Here is a 22,876-nt window from a genome sequence, read left to right as displayed (position 1 = left end):
CCTACTGTGTTTCTCCTCAAAGGAATGTAAAATTATTATAAACCTCGTATTAATTTGTTAAAGGCTAGCCTACTATCATACCTTTTAATGTTTCTGGTCCCATCTACCAGAGTCAATTTGCACCTCAGCCCTCAATAATGTCTTTTGTTTGGACTTAAAACCCTAATTTTGGATTGAATTACATGTGAACTCAATGGAAAATGCCATCATATTTTGGGCAAACTTCTCAGAGTTGCCTTTACAACAAGATGAACTAGCCTGTTGTCAATGTACTGCACCGTTCTAGAAATCTGTTCATGGTTAAATTGGACTCAACATTAGCTGCTCACTCCATTCTCCACCCTTTATCCTGCTAACACCTTATGAGCTCAGACACTGAATTGACAGTGTCTCAAAAACTGACATAGCACTTCTGGCAGAACATAAACTCAACCAATGTTGTTCTAATTGCAAAATCCTCACACTCCTCAAGAGTTTGAACAATGCTGGAGAAACTGCCTTATTTTACAAAGGGTTTTCAAAATCAATTCATGATTCCATTTGCTTCAACATCCACATTTTAAAGATTTTGACTCCTGTTGGGTTTTAGGAAGGGGGAAACTAGGTAATAATGCTGAATCTCTGAGTCAGACATGCTAAAGACCTCCTTAGGATGCAGAGAAAACTTCCCGAACGTGATCAAATTTCTGTTCCACAGATGCTCTGGCAGCACTGTAGTAATTTTCTGCACTGTGATATCTCAAACAAAGACACAATCCATAACTGGCCCAGCTACAAGTTTCCATTTCAATGCGGATAAACAAAAAGACAACAAACCCTTGACTTCTCAGAGATGGGAAGTCGACAAAAGTGCAAGCAATACTTCTGGAACTTTGATAAGAGTTAACCCCTTCAGCTTCTCCTGAACTAGCTAGTCTGCTTCCTATGTGATAAAATGCAAACCTACCTTTCCATAGTGCCTTTCTCAACCTCAAGGTGTCCCAGTGCAATTTACAGTCAAAGTAATTCTGAAGAGTCGTCATTGGTTGTCACTAATCTAGTGACGAACTTGCACACAGCAAACTTCCATAATCTGCAATATGACAACCAGTATTTGAATAGTGATTTTGATTGAGAGATTACTATTGGGCAGAACACCAGGGAAAATAGTCCTGTGAATAATTCCATGGGATCTCCTGACACTGTTAAAGGTGCTGTATAAAATGTAATTCTTTCTTTTTCTGAAAGGCAGGAAGTGAAAATGGACTCCAGAATGTATCTGAACAGAAGGATGAACATTTCAAAATGGAGGCCAAGATAACAAAACCACCCTCTGAGTAAAACACATTCTCTGAACATAAAAGCTCCACTGTGAACCATAGTTTGCTCATAACCCAAAGCAGAATCACAGGCCAAGGCCTAGCACCTAGGCCAGAAGGTTCACAATAATCACAAATGGTGAACCTAGGTTATTCTTAACCTGATTGGTGCACTTTATGGATGCCTTGATTACCTGTTGTGCTTTTCAAGAACAACTTCCATCCATATTTCCAAGACATCAGGGACAAAGCAGCTCTACATGACCAATACCCTTCTGATGAGCTTCAACACTGAGTCCCTCCACCTCCAATGCACCATGGCAGTAGCGTGTACCACTAACAAAATTCAAAACTGCAACTCACCAAGGCTCTTGAGATAAGATCTTCCAAAATGGCAGCCACTTCCATCTGGAAGATACATGACAATACTAGTACCTGCAAGGTGCCCTGTAAGACACTCACCAACCGGACGTGGAAATATTTCACCGTTCCTTTAGCGTCACTGGGTCAAAACCCTCTGACTCCCCTGCTAACAGCACTGCAGGTCTGCTGACACAATGTAAACTACATCAGCTCAAGTAAGCTCACCAGGGGAAGGGGGGAAAAATGTTTTGGGAAAAAAAACAGTAATACTGAGAAATGATGTACTGCTCACTCGAGTCACATTTCAAAGTACGCAAGACGTGTCAGACGAATAGCTTTCATTTACCAGCTTGAGGAGGTTTTCCCTCAATTAATAAAATTCCGATCTTGCCTGGTGTTAAGCTGATACCCAGTGAATGGATAGTAAAAATAAATTATGAGGCAGCTCACACTCAACTTTCAAATATAATCTCCAGAGGGCAAGCTTTCCTGCCTGGAGTTTGGAAATTTACAAACTTAAATGTCATTCAATTTTAGAAGGAAAAAAAAAAGAAAGAAAAAGTGTGATTTGCTTTTTTAAAATTATTTCAGGTTATTCATTTGAGGTGTGAGTGCTCCAAGATGTCAGCATATTGACCATTTGCCCCGGTCTCTACTGAGGGGCTTGCCCAGCCATCTGAGGGACAATAAGGATGAGGCCACTTTGATGTTCGCTTCTGGTCAGAGCAGGTAAGGTGCAAGGCTTCTTTTTCCTGACCTACACACATGGGCCTGTTTGTCTTTACCTATTGACAGCTTCAAGCTCCCTTTTCATTTTCTCCCGACCATTCCAAACCTTTCAGAAACCGAAGTCTAAAAGCTTGCCCTGGGGGGATTTGAAATACTTCTCAGGATTATTTGTCCTGTTGGATAAGCAGGACTTTGCCCTGCACCTGTGCCTAGGTTGGCTTCGGGAATGGAGAGCATTCTCTCGGGCCTCAGAACAACATTTTCACCAACTACAGAAACATAAGACATAGGAGCAGAAGTAGATAATTTAGCCTGTACCTGTGTTTTTGTTTTTGCCGTTGTTTACCTGTTATTTACTTATCTATGCTACTTAACTCTGTGATCTACCTGTATTGCTTGCAAGACAAAGCTTTTCACCGTGCCTCGGTACATGGGACAATAAATTCAATTCAATTCAATCAATCGAGTCTGCTGCATGAGATTGTAGCTGATCTGATCATCATCAACACCACTTTCCTGTCTCTTCCTAAAACTCTATTCCCTTATTAGTGAGAAATCTGTCTCTCTCAGCCTCAAGTATACTTTATGACCCAGCCTCAACAGCCCCTTTGGTGAAAAGATCCCTTTACTCAGAGATCAGCAATTTCCCTTCATCTCTGTCTCAAGTGTGTGACCCTTAGTCAGATCACACCCTCCGGTCCTAGGCTCTCTGCCCCCTCAGAACGTTGTATGTTTCAATAAGGTTGCTTCTTATTTTTCTAGATTCCAAGGAGTACAGGCCCAAACCGCTCCACCTGCCCTAGTGAAAACAATCCTTTAAGACAGAATTTGATTGATTCCAGCTTCCTGCCCATCTCCACTAAATACTCCCCGCTGCTCAATTTACCACTGACTGTACTGACTCAATAGCCCCCCCACATCCACAACCCCTGAATCAGACAGCCCTGCCAAAAGGAAATGAGCAATTTATAGTGGGGTTAATAGCTTTCAACACTTGGACTGACTGCTCTAAGCGATGGGCATCTCTTTCCTTTCCATACTGGCAAGGATCCAAGGAATGAGCCACGTCATACAACAGATCACATTTCATGCTTTAAAGACGAGGTACTCACAGCCTTCAATCCTGACCCTCCCCCTCGCCCCCACCACCCACTCTGGCTCAGAGCTATATTTAACTTGGAACTAAATGTGTTCTGGACAGCTCAGTTCTAAATATAGTTTCAATGGCATTCTTGCAATTTAGCGTAATGTGCTGTACCTGCTCCTCCAGCCAAGCTGAGCTCAGAGACTGGGTTAGCACGCAGCTAACAGCAGGGAGTTCCACACACACTGAAGTCAGACAGACACAGGGAGATGCGTACAGTGACAGAAGGACACACAAACAGCCCTAACACACACACACACACACAGGAACTGGACTTTTGAAACAGTATGTCTTAAAGGAACATTTTAAGTGAGACAGAGAGATGGAAAAGGTGACGGAGAGAATTCCAGAGCTTAGGGTCAAGAGAGATGAACACAGGGAGTGGTAGAGTTGGGGTGGTGTTGGAGGGGAGGATGGGTGACAGATATTTTTGAGAGGGGTCGGGAGGTGGGGGGGGGCGGGATTTGGATATTTGAGCCCCAAGCTGAAGCAAATTAATTCTCAGACAGTTGCAAACCGGAAGGAGGGATCAGATTTTGGGAGTATGAGGGTAGGAAGAGAGGACATTGGCATCGGTTGAACCTACGGGATGGATACCACCTTGGTGCTTTTGAGGTGAGGGTGTTTTTTTTGGTGTTAAGAGATTCTCAGCGAGGCCCTGAGAGACTTGTTGAGGACAGAAGCACCATCACCCCCACCCTCCCAGCTCCCACCTACTCCCATCCAAGCAAAGCCATCACTGGACAATGTGCAGCAATTAACAGGAGTGGAAACAAAATTTGCGACAAACAGGAAACAGGATTAGGTCCTTGTTCTATTTGTAGTAATCCAACAGGAAGTTAGAAATAGTCTTGAAAGGTCAAAGGTTAAAGAGCTGATCCGGAGGTTCAGAGATTGAAGCCTAGCTAACACCTGGTTTGAAACACAGAGGGGAACATCTGACTCCAACTTCCCTCCCCCCAATAGCCCTTCCTCAAATCCTCATCAGGGTTTCCTCATGAGTGCAATTCAATTACATTTTCCATAAATATAAATCCCAAAAGACTGGAATTTTGCTCTGCATCCAGAAACAGTTGAATAGTGGGTCAGGGGCATGAGACTACTTCATCCATTCCCTCGGAGAATCTCACCCCTCAATTTCCTTGGCTATCAACAGAATGAGACCACTCGGCACTTGACCAGAAAAACCTGCATTCCTACAGCAACTGTCAACCTTTGGACACTCCAAAGTGCTGTATAACTAGCAAAGTCTTGTCACTGGGGATGCAATGTAGGAAACACAGCAGTACAAAGTAAGATCCCACAAATCGCAACATGACAAAAAACAGATGACATGCTTCCACAGAGATCTTTGGTTGTGAGATAAAGTTTGAACAGACCACTGGGGAAACTAGTCTCAGAACCACATCCCGTGAAATACCTCCATACAGGTCGGTATCCATCACCAAGTCACCTTTTATTTACATGTGAACAGTCCTTAACTTTAATACTGCCTCATACAGGAGTCAGCTACAGTATCCCTGACACTCATCCTTTGAGTATGTCAGGCAGGGCTCCCTAATTGGACCAGATTAACAGCTCCAATCATATTCCGTGAGGTGAAGGCAGCTGACCTTGTTACAATCACTACACCACATGAAGGCAAACTACTTGATACCTCAGTACTGTGCCAAAACGCCAGTCTAGAACATGGGCTGAAGACTCTGAAGTGGGACACCAAGTCACAACGTTTGGACTCAAGACAAATTGACCCCATCTGAGCCACATATAAATACCACTGAAAGGAACATAAGGATCAACAGGTCATGTCACAAAAACCATGGAAAAACAGCACACAAATGTTTTGGCGTGGGATTTAATCTCCATCAACACCTTTGGAATCAATATGGTGTGGAAGCAAGCCATTCAGCCCATTGAGTCCATACAGACTCTCCAAAGAGCATCCCAGCTAGACCCACCTTCCCCATCCTAGGTCTATAATTCCCATGGCCAATCCACCTATACACGGGAAGAATGTGCAGACTCCACACAGACAGTCGTCGAGGGTGGAATGGAACACTGATCCCTGGCACTGTGAGGTAGCAGTGCTAACCATTGAGCCACTATGCCACCCACTTTTTATCCAAGGCAACCTTACATTTTGAAAGGAACAATGAAGGATGGACAATAAAAGTCCAGTTAACAGCACCTCATCCTGTGAATAAAGTAAAAAGGCCAAATTTCCCTTCTCCAAGAATCTCCAGGCCTTCTATGCAATATGTACAACTGCATTTGCAGTGTTTCCAAAATGCAGGAAACCCTCAATACTGGGCTGACAGAAATAAAAACTGAAGAGATGCAAAACAGAGTCCAACTCAATGCCATTGTTTTACACTGTCACTTCAAAATACCTCAAAAACCCCTAACTGTCCTCTAAAATGGCCTAGAAAGCCACACAGATGTCAGTCATGCACAAGTCCCGAGATAACGTTTCTTTTTAAAAAAACGCTGTCTAAGGTGTCAAAATGGAAGAGCTCTCTGGCTGCAGCAACATATAGTCACATATACCAGTGTTCATGCTGCGGATGAAAATATCCATTGTTTACAACGCCAGGAAACGTTTACCACTCACTGTCACTGCCTTAAAACAGGGAGAAAGTTCAAAAACTTGCATTTATGCAAATTCTTATTTCTCAAACCATTCAGAGACTTCTCAAAGACAATCAAGTGTAAAAACTGCACTATAGGACCTCATAAGCAACAACAGGAATGAATGACAAATTGAGTTGTTTTTCCTGGCTTTGGTTATATCTACCTCCTTAGACAGCACCTTCCAAATCCATGAGCACTTCTATCTAGAAGGACAAGGCCAGCAGATACATACAAACTCCTGCAAGTTCCCCTCCAAGCTGCTCACCGTCCTGACTTGGAAATTTATCTTCATTCATTCAGTGTCACGGAGTCAAAATCCGGGAACTCCCTCCTTTGCAGCAATAGGTGTGTACCCTCACCTCAAACACTTCAGAGATTTAAGAAGGCAGCTCACCACCACCTTCTCAAGGGGCAACGAAGGATGGATGATAAATGCTGGCCCAGCCAGCGACACACATGTCCCATGACTGAATAAACATTATTAAATCAGAAAAAAATGATTTAAGTACAGAAGCAAACTAGTCACCCCATCATGCCTATTCTGACACTGACAGAGTTACACAATTAATCCCACTCCGCCTCTCCTCCCAGGACCTTGTGACCTTTGTGTTCCTTTCAATGCAATTTTAAAGTTAAAATTGAATATGCTTCCATCATCCTTTCAGGCAATGCATTCAAATTTATATCAGCTGACTGTGTAAATATAAACATTTCCTTATGTCACATTGGAATAGGAGGCCATTCAGCCCATCAGGTCAGCTCTGTCATTCAAGGGGATCATGGCTAAATCACTCTGAATGCCACTTTCTCCCACTACCTCTGTATCTGTTGATATCATTAGACTCAATAAATCTATTGATTTCAGTCTTGAACACACTCAGTGATTAGAATTCTCTACTCCAGAAGGCCATGAGAACTCAGATACTCATCATCCTCTGACTGAAGTGGTTCGTTCTCATCACAGAATTAACTGGGTTACTCATTAGCCTGGCGTCTATGTCCCCTAGGTCTATGGTTCGTAGGCAATGGCCTTAAACTGATATGCTCTGGTAACCAATTATTTGTCCACTGGAAACAGTGTCTCCGTATTTACCTATCAAGACCTTTCATTATTGTGTGTGAGGAGGGTTGACCAAGGTTGGCACAAAGTAGTTATAAGGGTCCCCATAAATAGTCACTGTGGAGTACAGAATTTGAATATCACTCAAAAAAAAGACACAGTGTTGAAATTTTTCACCTTGCACTTATCAGGAAAATACAAGAGTGGAGAACGTGAGCACTGCAGATGCTGGAGAGTCAGAGATGTAAAGTGTGATACTGGAAAAGCACAGCAGGTCAGGCAGCATCCGAGGGGCAGGAGAGTCGATGTGTCCGGCATAAGCCTTTCATCAGGAATGTCACGATGAAAAGCTTATGCCCGAAATGTTGACTCTCCTACTTCTCGGATGCTGCCTGACCTGCTGTGCCTTTCCTGTACCATGCTTTTTGACAAATGCATGAATGCCAAGTTTCAAAGGGAACAACAATCTACAACGCATGAGAAAAGGGAAATCAACTCCGATTAGACAAGATGTTGCTGTACAGAATGAATCAGGGACTTATTCTCCATCACAATGACACAATCGAGGTTTTTGATGGGACCCCTCTTTCTTGGTGTGACTCTGGTTCCCACATGCTGAATTCTCAGGATCCCCATAACAGCCAGGAGAGTCTTACACTCCCTCAGGGATCACACAGCATCCCAAGTGGAAGCTGCATCTGGGATAGTGACACTCTTCCCTCCAAGCAAGGAAGTTGAGGAACTACTCCAGAGTTCACAGTCAAAGCATCCAGTGTTAATATTTTCTCAGGTGAATCACTAAACCCAGGCCCCTCTCTCAGGTGGATGGAAACCGCCCATGCAGCATCATTTAAAAGCTCCCCTGCTGTGCTATTGCTGTGACATTGCTGTGTCCATTTCCTGCTTCACCACAGGGACTACACTTCAGAAACAAATGTATTTTCCTGGCTCTTCAGCTCCTTGGTAAACTCACAACCACGGGGATGTGCAAGGTGCTGTACGAATGCAGCTTGGTCTTGGAGTTTGGAGCGACAGGAAGTTGTTGCCTGCTTTCCTGGGAAGAATTACTTAACCTCTCCAGGAACAAATTCCAAAAGAAAGGCTGACTTGCATTTGCGTAGCACCTTTGGACATCCCAAAGCACCTTCAAATCAAGGACAAACTCTCGGTATACTATATGTCCTATCAGGTCAGAAACAAGCCAATTAATGCAAGGCAAGAACCCACAAACAGCAGTGAAATAAATGAGGCCACCATCTGTTATTGGCCTAGGGCCCTGGCAATATATAGACTTACAAAAGCTCCCCCAGTCAAAGTGAAGGTTGCAATTGTCCCAAATCCTAATTCAATGTCTCATCCAAAAGTTGGCACCTCTGGAAGGGTCAATCAAAATTCCTGAGGAACTGAATGAGGCAAAGCAAAAGTATGTACTGATTGCAACTAAGAAGGAAAAATGCAACTTGGCCGAAGCAGTGGGGCAGGAAGAGTCACACTGAAGGCTGACCGCTCTCTCATTTAAAAACAAAACAGCCTTGATCAGTTGACTTGCCATTGTGGACGACGAAGTCTCTTTGCACGGTTTCCAGTACGTTACAGCCAGCCAAACAAGGATCAGGGTCTGTAGTCTGGAAGTTCCCTCCCTCTCTGCCTGCCTGACTCCTCCTATTCCCCCCACCTACCTCCATAAGCTAAACGGGTAATTCCAGCCAGCCTCCAATCACAGAATTGTTCAAACGCAGAAGGCCATTCCGCCCATCACATCTGCACTGACTCTCTCAATGAGCAATGCACCGAGTGCCACCCCCTGCCTTCTCAGTGTAACCATGCACATTCTTCCTGTTCAGAAACCCCACTACCTCACTCTCAGCCAGAGCACTCCATGTCTTTAGCCATTTGATTGCTGCATAAAACAGTTTCTTCTCCTGCCTTTGTTGCTGCACATTCCAAATCACCTCAGATCTGCTCCCCTTAACCAACTCCAGCTTAACCTGACAAGCTGCTTGGGGATAATTAGAGCCATCTCACCACGCCCACTTCTTACCCCAAATCCTGCCCCTGGAAAAAATTGGCCCAGTGCTGGTGGGTGGGAGTGGTGGGCGGGAGTGGTGGGCAGACGGAAGCGAGAGAGACTGAACTAGTACGGTAAAATGGAGCACCCAGCCTCATACAGAGGCAATGTAGTGAGAGCTTTGCAACTACACCTTTGGACTTGACCCAGGGTTGCTTAGCGCTGACATTGAGTGCAGTGGTTACATTAAAAGCCTCAGATTTCACAGCCCTTAGTGCTAATCCAGGAGACCTGAGAGTTCAAATCCCCACCGAGGGCATTTTTAATATAGTTTATTTGTCAAATTTACCTTTAAAAAAGCTTTTGGCTAAAGTTACAGTGAGAAAAACACCCAACTGATGTTCTGTAGAAAAGTAGAACTGATATCCTTTCTGTGAGATTTCAGTCCCACACGATGACAGATTCTCAATTGCTGTTCTGAAGTAGTTTAGAGAGTCGTTCAGTGCAAGACTATTCTGAAAAATCCCTACGACTACCCTGGTTTTGGGCTCACTGAGAAGCTGCTATAATACTGAACCAAAGGAACCAAGGAACACAATTGGAGTTGGGGGAGATGGGGGGGGAGACAAACACCATGCTAGTCTTGCTGTCTCTGACCACCATCTGTGTCTATGTTTGTGTCTGACAAAGACAAGATCAGGGCAGGTTGCAATGTCACAAGGCCAAACAACACGTCAAGGTTCACCAGCTGGGAATAAGAGCATTGAGTGGTAGTGATCTGAAATGCAAGGGGGTGGTGACGGAACTCAATTGGAAAGGAAATTGGGTCAATCTCTGAGGAGAATAAGAAAATTGCAGGGGTCTGAGGGTAAATTAAAGAGCAAAAGGCAGTGGTATTAACTGGACTCTCAAAGAGTCAGGAAAATCATGACCGGCCAAATATCTTCCTTTTGAGAGATTCTTTGGCACACATGTGGAATGGTCACTTTGAGGAAATAACATACGAATTCTTCTCCAATGAGAGTTAGTATCATCAGCAAGGGGTGGAATAGAGAATCAGGATGAAGAGCTAAAGGGGGCGACAGGAGTCATGACAGGGGTGCCTCCCCCATCCCCAAACTCAGCTGCAAACCTTGTCTTTAAAAATAGCAATTACAATTCTTGGAATTGCCAGAAGTTATTTGAGCTCTAATCATGTCTGTCTATCTGTCTGCTATTACAGAAGCTCTGCAGTGGGCTACAGTAGCATGTATATTTATACGCACACACACAGCACGCTTAATTGTATTTAAAAATACAAACCTTGTAATTTTCACGTTCTGATGTCAGACTAAAGCACCAGCACAACCTATAATTTGCGGCCTCCAGTGTCAGTCAGACAGAGTTTTATTTAGAAAGCGCAGTTGCTTTCTGCTTTCCCATCCCCCCCAACATAGCCCATTTCGAGCTGAGCAGAGTTAGAAGATCCCATTCTCACACTGCTGCTTCCATCTCAAGGTACAATAAGGGGACCATGTTATGTCAGAGGTGGAAGTACAGGATGCAGAAAAGCAGACCATTCAGTCCATTGATCCATGGCAGCAAGTGTGTTACCCACAAGCCTCCTCCCACACCACCAGAAGATGCTTCCATGTCTATCTTCCTCATGTAGTTCATCCAGGTTCCACTCAAATGTATCAACACTACTCGCCTCAACTACTTCCTATTGTAACAACATTCATACTTTCACCAGGCTCTGGTTAAAGAGCATTCCTCTGAACATACTGAAGGATCACTGGACCCAAAATATTGACTCTGCTTTCTCTTTCCACAGACACTGCCAGACCTGATGAGTTTCTCCAACTACTTCTATTAGTGATTATCTCATACTTAAAGATCGAATTTTAATCTCTGCTACGCATGGAAATGTATTCCCTCTGTCTAGCTTTCTTTCCAAAGGAAAGATCTGAAATAGGATTCAGTTGGGATGGCAGTGAATATGTTACTGGATCAGTAATCTGAGGCTGGTTCAATGACCCAGAGAACATGCATTAAAATTCCACCTGGACTTTTAAGATATAATAAAAGTGAGAAGTTGGTTTTCGTAAACGCAAGATTTTAAAATTCAGCTGAAGATCCCAGCAAGTTCACTAGTGCACTTTGACAGAGGAGACATACTGCCGGGTTAGTCTGGGCCCTTTCACAACTCCAATCCCAAACCTGAACACAATTGATTTTTGACTGCATTCTGAAGTGACGTGGCAAGAACACAATGAAGACAGAGTCAGAAGTCACACAAAACCAGGTTTAGTCCAACAGTTTATTTGAAATCACAAACTTCTGCAGAAGAGATTTTAAACAAACCTACTGGACTATAAACGGTGTCGTGTGACTTCTGACTTTAACTTGATTGAGAACTTGCCACTTGACGTCAGAATGACAGCTAGGGACGGACAATAAATGCCAGCTCACTAGTGATTCCGACATCCCATAAACCGTTCACTATTTTCAAGTTTTGCAGCTGTTCACAGACGACTAGCCCTTTGATTCTTTGGCCATGTTCAGCCTTTCAGTGTGCAATAAGGCAGGTCCAAAATGACTGAGTTGCAGATCACAGATCAACCATGGGTTTATAGTTAGTGAGGGGAAACCTCTTATTAGCCCCAGGAAACTTGGAAATTTCGCTCCTCCCCTTTCCAATTTGAGCTATTGATATATTTGGTTGTTTCACAGCTGCTATTGGAGGCGGTTTTGAAATTCACTGAAATATCTTCTAATCCTGTGCATTAGGCAGTTCAGATTCTTGGAGAAAAGCAGATCTCTTTTAAAGGTGCAACGGCTGACAAATAGAAGCACTTCCAAGATGAGTCAATATTCAAATTCTTGTCAAAGCACAAAGAAATGATCGCTCCTGCTGCTCCCAGATGTTACCAACTTCCACTCTCAACCCAACTGGTGCAAAAGTCTCCCTTCAGTGGTCAAGTGAACCAGACAGGCTTCCAAACATGGAGGAGGAGGGGGGGGTGGGGGGGGGGGGGGGGGGGGGGGGGGGGAGTTCAAAGGTCATGATGCCTCATTCAGCCCAATATTAGTGCAGTGCCACCTTGAGCGGCTAGCATGTTGCTGTTAGTCAGCTAATTCGCACACCTCTACAGCCTGGCTGGTCTGACTGACTACATAAACACATCTACACACTGTGTCAAATGACTTTAGGAAGTCACAAGCTAGGTCCTACTGAGTACAACCCACCTACACAAACCTTTCCTAAACCACAAAATACTGGTGTGGGAACAGATTATGTCAGGCTAGAATGAAACAAGACTTGGGAGCATTTGATGGGGACAGTTTAGACGGAGATTTATTCTGTATCTAACCCGGTACTGTCCCTGTCCTGGGAGCGTTTGATGGAGACAGTGTCGAGGGAGGTTTACTCTGTATCTAAACCCATGCTGTACCTTTGTTTTCTTATTCATTTACAGGATTTGAGCATCGTTGGTCAGGCCAACATTTATTACCCACCCCTAATTGCCCAGAGTGCAGTAAAGAGTAAACCCCATTGCTGGGGTCTGGAGTCACATGTAGGCCAGAGCAGGTAAGGATGGCAGATTTCATTCCCTAAAGGGTATTAATGAACCAGAAGGGTTTTTCCAACAACTGTTTCATGGTCATTGTTAGATTCTTAATTTCAGATTTTAATTGAAATCAAATTCTATTATCTGCCGTGGCCGTATTCAAAATTGGATTCCCAGACATTACCTGGATCTCTGGATTGATAGTTTAGCGATAACACCTCTCAGCCATTCCCTCTCTTAAATCTACCCTGGTAGTTTTTTACAGAGCTTTACTCTGTTTCTAACCCGTGCAGTACCTGGCCCTGTTAGGGTTTGATGCTGCATTTTAACGGGAAGATTTTAAAAATTCTTTAAGAGAATATTTTGAGAACACAAACAGGTTCAATATTTTGGTGTAACTTAGTTCCAGATCTTTCCAGTGTAGATTCCACCATTCATCTTTCACTTTCGATGAAACTAGCACACCAACTACAGATTTCAAATTTTACTTAAGGCAGAATTTCCAGCTATACACAAAAAAAAAACACTCAGTAAAACTTAGTCTTGCTAGTCTACAGGTATCTCCAATTGGAGAGGATACCATACAAGGAAAACGCAGAATGACTTAGAATTTATAAAAGAATCAAACTGAAGCTTCACACGAGTCTCTGCCCAGTCCTTCTCATCTAACTCTCTATGAGCAAATGGATCAAGAGATCACTTTAAATAGAAAGTTCAAATTTACCATGCCAACTTATTTTCCAAAGGGAGAGCCATAAAATCTCACATTAGACAGAGGCTACTCAGCCCATTCAGACTGTGCTGTTTCCTCCTTGAATCACTTATTCAATTCCAGGTCTTAAAAACACATTGCATTTATAAGAAAAAAAGATTCTGCCCACACTCTCTCTGGCTCTTGAAAGTCTCTTATGGATTCCTTCCCCTCCTTCTCAGTTCTCAATAAATGACACCAATGGACCATAACTCATTGGAGTAACATTACAGAATCACACAGAAGAGTTACAGTGCAGAAGGAGGCCATTCAGCCCATCATGTTTGCACCAAGTCTCCAAATGATCAGCCATGTTCTTATTGCATTACAGAAAAGGTTCAAGGTGCCAAGTGTCCCTCTCCTAAACCTATCTTTTGTTTGTGTGAGCTGATCACTTAGTGCCATTGTACACCTTCACCCTATAAACCCAAACAAAGTGTCCCTTTCAAAACAGAGTCTCCTGGTGAGTGCTAGTGGGTTAATCTCAGGAAAGGGATCCTCCAGTTGACAGCTTCTTGTGCACACACACACACACACACACACAGATCTCATTAAATGGTGCATCAGAGTCAAGGGACCGAATGGCCTCCTGTAGGCCATCTGTAAGAAATAATAACGAGAGCACACCAGCAAGATTAAAAACAGAACTTGCAGTTATATACAGTCTTTTACAAGCTCAGGATGTCCCGTGGTACTTCACAGTCAAGGAAGTACACCTAAAAGTGTCGTCACTGTTGTAATGCACAAAACAAGACAGCCAATTTGTGCACAGTATGATCCCAAAGATAGTAGCATTATAATGAATTGATAAAATATGATTGTACACTGGTATGTTTGGTAAGTGATAGCTTTTGAAAAGGTCACTGGACAGGATATCCCCAACCCCATTCCTCTTGGAGACAGGATACATTAGGACAATAGTCAACAGGGTTCAGAAGAATGAGGGGGGATTTCATCAAAACCTATAAAATTCCAACTGGACTCATCAGGGATAAACACAGGAAGGTTATTCCCAATGACTGGGGAGGCCAGAACCAGGGGCTACAGTCTGACCAGACAGGGCTGGCCATTTAGGCCACAAGGAGAAATCTCTTTACCTAGACGGTGCTGAGCTTGTGGAATTTTCTCCATAGAAAGCAGTCGAGTTAAAAACATTGCATGTTTTCAAGGAGTTAGATATAGCTCTTCGGACTAAAGGGATTAAAGAGCATGGGGGTGAAGGCAAGAACAGAGGACTGACTTGGGCAATCAGCCATATTGGATGGCTGAACAGGCTTGAGGACCTGAATGGCTTAGTTCCATTCCTAGTTGCTATGTTGCTAAATAGAGCTATGGGACGATAATACACACGCAGAGGGGATGGGGCTCTCAATTCAACAACTGAACGAGTGCCTCAGCACAGGCCAGGTAAGGTGTGTAAGTTTTAATGCCACACGGATGCTGCCTTTATCACTCTATCAACTCTGAACACACCTCATCTGGGTAAGAAACAAGACGCCTGTCGCCTCAAGGGTCACTATTGACTTTCTGATCTATTCCTGAGAAAATATTTTCACAGTTTCTGCATATAGACAGTACTCCGCTTCCTTCACTGACTGAGATCCTTACACTTGACAACACCTGAATCTAAAGATGTCAGGGATGCACCTGATCAAAGGCATTTCACCACAAACAGCATGTAACCTGCATCATCAGATCAATCAGTCAGTTTATTGCGAGTCTCTCGTCATTTTGGGAGATTATAAAGCAAAAGAGAGTTGCTTTTTATGAAAAGAAACCCTTTGTCATGTTTAAATGACATCTCAAAATATAGTTTGCAGACAGCTATCTTTATTAAAAATTGCATTTATATAGCACCTTTCACAACTTTCAAACCTTTACAGCCAATGAAGTAATTTCAAAAACTCCTCTGATGTAATGTCCGAAAGACAGCAGTCAATTTGCACTTTGTGAGTGCTTGCAGTACATAATGGGGGACATGACTACATGGAAAATAATACTATGAACTGCACCCCACAAATGCTGCAGGAACTGCTGAGTTTTGCCAGCAATTTTTGTAAAATGACCACATAATCTGTTTTAGTGACGTTAGCCTTGGGATTTCTTCACATCCACCCATAGAGTCATAGAGATGTACAGCATGGAAACAGACCCTTCGGTCCAACCCGTCCATGCTGACCAGATATCCCAACCCAATCTAGTCACACCTGCCAGCACCCAACCCATATCCCTCCAAACCCTTCCTATTCACATATCCATCCAAATGCCTCTTAAATGTTGCAATTGTACCAGCCTCCACCACATCCTCTGGCAGCTCATTCCATACACGTACCACCCTCTGAAAAAGTTGCCCCTTAGGTCTCTTTTATATCTTTCCCCTCTCACCCTAAACCTATGCCCCCTAGCTCTGGATTCCCCGATCCCAGGGAAAAGACTTTGCCTATTTATCCTATCCATGCCCCTCATAATTTTGTAAACCTCTATACGATCACCCCTCAGCCTCTGACGCTCCAGGGAAAACAGCCCTAGACTGTTCAGCCTCTCCCTGTAGCTCAGATCCTCCGACCCTGGCAACATCCTTGTAAATCTTTTCTGAACCCTTTCAAGTTTCACAACATCTTTCCGATATGAAGACCAGAATTGTACGCAATATTCCAACAGTGGCCTGACCAATGTCCTGTACAGCCGCAACATGACCTCCCAACTCCTGTACTCAATACTCTGACCAATAAAGGAAAGTATACCAAACGCCTTCTTCACTGTCCTATCTACCTGCGACTCCACTTGGGGCACTGGTTTGAACAATCGTCCAAAAAGACGGCACCTCTGACTGCAGCACTGCCACAGCGTTGTACTGGAAAGGGGAACCTAGATTATTTCTGCCACTGTTCTCTCCCTCTGAGCTCCAGCTCCACCTATTTGTTTGCCCCTCCCCATCTACAATGTAGATACCAACCTTTTCCTGGCTACAATCGGTTCTGAAGAGTCTTCTCTGGACCCGAAACATTAACTTTGTTTTCTCTCCCACAGATGCTGCCAGACCTGCCGAGATTCCTGTTTTGGTAACAAAAAAAAATAGAAATTACTGGAAAAGCTCAGCCGGTCTGGCAGCATCTGTGGGGAGAAACAGGAGTATTCCTGTTTTGGTTTTGACCTAGATTATTTTCTGGAGCAGCCTACACGGTTTCACGAGCGACTTATTTGCAATCTTGTGACCATGTCTTCTACAGGAAGGAGTTCAATTGGCCTTTTTCTTCTGCTTGGAACCACTTAATAAGGCACTTCTGTTTTTAAAAAAGGTCCACTTTGAAATATACGTAAACAAATTCACAGGTGAATGGATTTTGTTTCTCTCTGCTTTTGCTTCTGTATTGTCCCAGCCTGATCAAAAGAGGCCATGTTTAACATACTGGCCTTATTCATCAAGTATTGATGATTCAGATTCAGAGCCTAAAAAGCACAGAGGAGGCTATTCAGCCCATTGTGTTGGCTCCTGTTCCAGCTCTCCAATTTATGCCACTCATGCTCTTTCCCCATAGCCATATTTTTTATTATTCCTTTTCACTTATAAACCCAAATGCCTTTTGAAATTTACTATCGAAGCTACTTCCACACTGCATTCAGATCAATAAAACAAATCACTTAAAGAAAAAAAATCCTCACCATCTCATCCTCAGCTCCATTCACCAGTCACCAATGTATCCTCTAGGTTATCAACTCTCCTGCCAGTCAAAACGGTTCTGGTTATTTATTCTATCAAAATCCTTAATGATTTGGAAAACATCGGTGAAACCTCCTCTAATCTAAAGGAGAGCAAACCTGGTTTATCAAGTCTTTCTATAAAACTAAAGTCCCTCCTCACTGGTGTCATTCTAATGTCTCTTCTCTGCATCCTCTCCAAGGCCTTCACATGCTTCCTATAGGATGGTACCCAGAATTGGACATAATACACTAGCTGAGCTCTGACCTGTTGTTATTTATAAAGATTTATCATACTTTCCTTCCTTTTGCACTATTTCCCATAACTAATAAAATGAACAGATTAACTCTGAGCAGGGGGAGACCATTCAGGTCTTTGGGTTTGTTCCAACAGTTAATAAGATTGTGACTGATGGGAGGGTGACCTTGACTCTGCTTTCCAGCTCACCCACTCTCCATCACATGACCACAGTCACAGGGAGCTGAGGCACCATGAGATGTGCTCCCCACCTACACATGCCACCCCAAACCACAGCAAGCAACAAACACCAGGAATTGACAACCACCATTCCACCCACCAGCTCACTTCCAGGTGAAATCTTCCTTATGGAAGTGTTGCAGTCGTACAGTCAAATCCTGGTGGGAAAGTTCAAACATTCTAATGGACTGCTACTCACATCAGATACAAACAGGAAAGGGCCATAAGTGGCACCAGATAAAGGAGAAGCTAGTTATTTCACAGATGCAGCTTTGCACAGAAAGCCATGCAACAGAAACTTTTACCAAACTTCTTCCACATGCCGAAGACCTGCTGCCTATTTCCACTAATTATTCATTTTATTTCACTCTTATGCCTTTCGAGTGCTGCATTTCCCGTTTCCTCAGCTTTCCCCCCCCCCCCCAACACTCTCTGTCATTGTTATTAAAAAATAAAAAGACTAGTGTTTACATAATGCCTTTCACAACCTCAGGTCATCTCAAAGTGCTCGATTGCCCCTCAAATTCCTTTTGCACCAGAGGGAACCGCAGCTGCCAATTTGTGCACAGCAAGATCAGACATGCAGCAGTGGGACAAATAAGCAGACAGACTGCGACGTGGATTGAAGGACAAGTGTTAGATACGAGATCAGATAGAACACCCCGGCTCGTCAAAATAATGCCATTGCATCTTTTCCAGGGGCTGTGGCTGTGGCTGGGGCAGGGTGGTTGGGGGGATGATGACAGACAGAATCTCAGTTTAATAATTCATTTAGGGGTGTCAGATCTCTGCAACCACACTCTAACCACAGTCCAATGACCAGGCTGATACAGGCCATCGGCAGAGCCATCTAAGGGAACGAAAGAATGGGAGGACTTCTACTCTCCATTGATGCTTCAATCACTTCCACCATCCCGTGTCTAAAAATAACTCCACAGCGAACTATTTTTATACAGCCTGAAATTAATAAATCACTTTAATATACTTAATCAAGAATGGCCAGAAGTTTCTTTGGTGTTGTGGTAATTAGCAGATCTGAGTTTGGTGGATAAAGGTTACACCAGCTGATTGCTGGGATACATTTGCAGTGATAATTTATTTTTTTTAAATGTTTCTCCTGCTCTTGTAAGCAAGTGCCCACTCTTATTTGTAAATATCTCAGTCACAGTCCAAATGGTCATTTTTCATAAGTTAATGCTAATGACTTATTCAACTGTGTGTAGTTGCATGCAACCAGTAAATCCTCACTTTCAAACAGGAGTCGCTAGCACCAATGGACAGAGGGAGGAACCTTGTCAAACTTCCACCTTCGTTAGCTCAAGGAAATACAATCCTACTGTCCAGCTCCCCCAAGATCAGTGTACACAACATCCCAGTGCTGAATTCAATCATCCAAAGTCACAGGACAGTTTTCACTTTATTTAACTTAAAAACAAAACAGGCTGTAGAAACATGTGAAGAACATCATTTTCAGGCCCTGTCACCTCAATTGATCAACAGACAAACAATCCCAAAACTTAGTTTCGCGTGAACAAACTTTGCCCTTCATCTCAATTTGTCTGATCCACATTGGCTCGGAGTTTGGGAATGCCTCATTGTGAGAATTCTCATCCTCATGTTCAAATTCCTTCATGACCATACCCCTCTTGATCTCTGTAACCTTCTCCAGTCCTCTGAGATCTCTACACTCTTCGAATGCTGGTGTGTGTTCATCGCTAGCTTTTAATTCCTCCACCACTGACTGCTGTGCCTTTAGATCCCTGAGCTCCAAGCCCTGGAATTCCCTCACTAAATTTCTCTGCCACCCAACCTCACTTGCTCAAAAGTCTCATTGTCAAATTGAGCTTTTTCTTTCACACCTGCTTTGAAATACCTTAAAACGTTAAAGGCGCTATATAAATGCAAGTTGCTTTTGAAACGTGAAACAGTCTTTCTAAGCGTAAATCAAAGGCAATAAACACTCCCCTTATTTCTCAGGGCCTCTCTACATTAGTGTAGACTCACACACATATCTGACACGCCGCCCAGCCCACCCCGGCCTCACTGCCACTGCCCTGAGGAATATGAGGAGAGCAAGATTCCAGGATTCTTCTGAACTGCAGCAGGAAACAGCTGGTACAGGGCACTGTGGGCCGAGCGGCCTCTGGCTGCTGCAAACTCGTGCAGTGCAACTTTGCGCTTTCAATATGGGTCCGGTTCAACTGATTTTCCTTTGAAAGTGCCACCTGCAACCCTTTTTTTTAAAAGCATAAAGCGCAGTTCCGTATTTTGAAATGGTTTGTGTGATCTGGCACCCCAGCCCGGTTTATTTTATTGTACAAGTGCTTACACATTTTACATGGTTGCGAAGTCTCTCAAAAGCACAACCAATCCATCACTGGGATGCTGAGCTCGCTGTTGAGAAGGAAAACCAGTACAGCACAGGGGAATGGGCACGTTGTAATGACACATTACTGTTTTAATTGGGGTTGGCTGCGTGTGAATTTTGACCAGGCATTCAAAAAAATGCCCCTTACTCTTCTATCAGGGCAATGGGATTTTTAATCCCCACCTGAACTCTCCACATAGACAAATCTCACCGGGAGTAACAGTTACATCGCCAACAATGCAATTTTAATCGATACAGTCCCGAACTGAAGCCACAATCTTCGACTGCCCTGCGACATACTGACATTAAACTTCCCTCCCTTTTACCGCGGGCTGTTCGAATACGTTTGTCCTCTGACAGACATCAATGACTTATTTGGATACTCAATCGAATCAAATTATAAATTAAACCGGCATCAAACAAAGATAGCTTTCTGCGATTAGCAAGACGCCACTAACCTGACACTTTGCAATCGAACTCCCCAAAATCCACTCCTCCGGTGTTTTCTGATGAAAACTTCAACGAAAAGGAAAATCCAGTCCGGGATGATTAAAAACTAGGCACGACCATCAGAGGCGAAGACACTCTTGGCTTTGCAATTGCACAGCCTTGTTCTCTCTTTAAGGGTTGCAACGGGATCTTGGTGCAGAATGTAAAGACTAAGTCAGTAACACACATACATAAATGTATAAATATATATGAGAAAGGGTAGGAAGGGAGAGCAAGAGGAGGATGTCAAGAGGACAGAATCCTCTCTCAATACAATACTGTACCGGTAATGCCAGGAGCTCTTGACAGCCCCTGTCAATCGCCGCAGTACCAAGTGCTCGGCCTCATTACACTGTCCCCCTGCCCTGCACTTTGGCTGTTATTTGTGGTTTCAGTTTATTGCAGTCTAATGGAGTGAGATCTTTCTCTAGTAAGAGACATCACTAGGGCTTGTCTCTCTGCCTGGGACTGATGGACGCCGCGGGCCCACGTGAGCCTCCAGCTGATGTGTTTGTTACAAAAAAAGTTTCAAGGGCGGCCCCCCGCCCCGTTCCCATTGGTGCTGCAACGTTCCCTTATTAGCATATGACCACTCCCATTGGCTGCTTGCCCTCCAGTATCTTTTCTCCCTCCCCTTTCCATTGGTCATCTTCACGATCTCGCTTCTTATTGGTCCACCTGTCTGCCAATCAGCCCCATCTGTCAATCATCCGCCGGGATTAAAAACTGGAGCACTTTCTGCCTTTGCATTAAAAAAAATCTTTACACATTTATTTCGCCTTTTTGTAAACGATGCATATTATTGCAGGCAGTTAGTTTCCTTCGATGCCTCTCTCTCAGCCTCTTCTCTCCACACCAACCGCATTGTGGCGCATTTTTATTTTCTTTGAAAGGGGCCACCTCAACACGGTCACTGATTCCAGCTTTCAGGGACCGTCTCCAAAAGGGATTGATCCAAAATAGCTTTTATTCGTTCCTGGGAGGTGGGCAAAGCCAGCATTTATTGCCCATCCCTAAATGCCAGAGGGCAGATAAGAATAGGGAATATTGAAAGAAAGGCCACTGGCCGTTTCCCTTCCTCACGGGGCTCTGTTTATTTTAAAAGGAGGAGGCGCAGGTTCAAGAACAACGCGCCCAGTTTCCCTCCCACGTCTTTTTAATTTTCCGACCCGTAGCATCATCCCCCAAAAGGTGTCCGTTGTGTGATCTCATTTGGAGACGCTCCCTTGTGTCGTTAGCGCCGCCCGATTCCATTTCGTTCTTGTTGTAGCGCTCCATATAACAAGTCGATTTTTTAAAAATATGAAACTTGCACTTACAGAGAGATTGTTGGCTGTGTTGTCAGTAAATTGAAATACGAATCTCAGTTCCGGTCGGTGTTGTTCATCCTCCTGGCACTATTTAAAGAGCACAGATTTCTCCCAGTGCCTTAACCACACAAAACACGCAGTTTCACAATTTACTGAAAACTTTGCTTTACTTCTATCATATTTTCAGCAACGTAGATATCTCATCCAGTTTATAGTCAAGTAAGTGTGAGCTTAGACTGCTGTTGTTGTAACATGGAAATACACAGAAGTGCATTTGTCCACAACAAGCTCCTACACGTGGTAGTGACCAAATCAATCTTTTCAATCGGGGAGTCTAAGGCCTAGTGGATACTATAGCTGGACTATTAATCCTTAAAACCTGGATAATGTTCAGGGGACCTGCGTTTGAATTCTGCCACCCCAGATTGCAGAATTTGAATTCAATAAGAATCTGGAATTAAGAGTCTACAGGTGACGATGAACTGTTGCCATTTGACAAGATAACACCCATCTAGTTGGGAGAGGCTGAACAGGCTGGGGCTGTTTTCCCTGGAGCGTCGGAGGCTGAGGGGTGACATTTTTGGAGGTTTACAAAATTATGAGGGGCATGGATAGGGTAAAGAGGCAAAGTCTTTTCCCTTGGGTCAGGGAGTCCAGAACTAGAGGGCATAGGTTTAGGGTGAGAGGGGAAAGATATAAAAGAGATCTAAGGGGCAACCTTTTCACACACAGGGTGGTACAGAAATGGAATGAGCTGCCAGAGGAAGTGGTGCAAGCTGGTACAATTGCAACATTTAAGAGGCATTTGGATGGGTATATGAATAGGAAGGGTTTGGAGGGATATGGTTCGGATGCTGACAGGTGGGACTAGATTGGGTTGGGATATCTGGTCAGCATGGACGGGTTGGACCGAAGGGTCTGTTTCCATGCTGTACATCTCTATGACTCTGACTACGATTCTTGTTCACAAATGCCCTTTAGGGAAGGCAATCTGCTG

General features: G+C 43.8%; 1 protein-coding gene across 3 annotated transcripts in view; it reads right to left on the bottom strand.

Moving 5' to 3' along the window:
- mef2b (myocyte enhancer factor 2b) overlaps positions 1-22,104 on the bottom strand; it is a 137,034-nt gene extending 114,930 nt beyond the window's left edge. The window contains exons 1-3 of one of the 3 annotated variants that reach the window (XM_072594348.1): positions 21,889-22,104; positions 20,539-20,719; positions 16,492-16,589 (exon numbers count right to left, since the gene is read on the bottom strand). The gene's annotated coding sequence lies outside the window, so the exon portion shown is untranslated. Of the gene's footprint in view, positions 1-16,491; positions 16,590-20,538; positions 20,720-20,853; positions 21,380-21,888 lie in introns of those variants that run through there. The other 2 variants (XM_072594346.1, XM_072594347.1) reach the window with 2 other exon arrangements.
- Positions 22,105-22,876: the final 772 nt, after the last annotated feature.

The sequence above is a fragment of the Chiloscyllium punctatum genome, chromosome 24, assembly GCF_047496795.1.
Source record: "Chiloscyllium punctatum isolate Juve2018m chromosome 24, sChiPun1.3, whole genome shotgun sequence".
NCBI lineage: Eukaryota > Metazoa > Chordata > Chondrichthyes > Orectolobiformes > Hemiscylliidae > Chiloscyllium > Chiloscyllium punctatum.
Note: the sequence above shows the minus strand (reverse complement) of the source record. Positions and strands in the feature narration are given on the sequence as shown.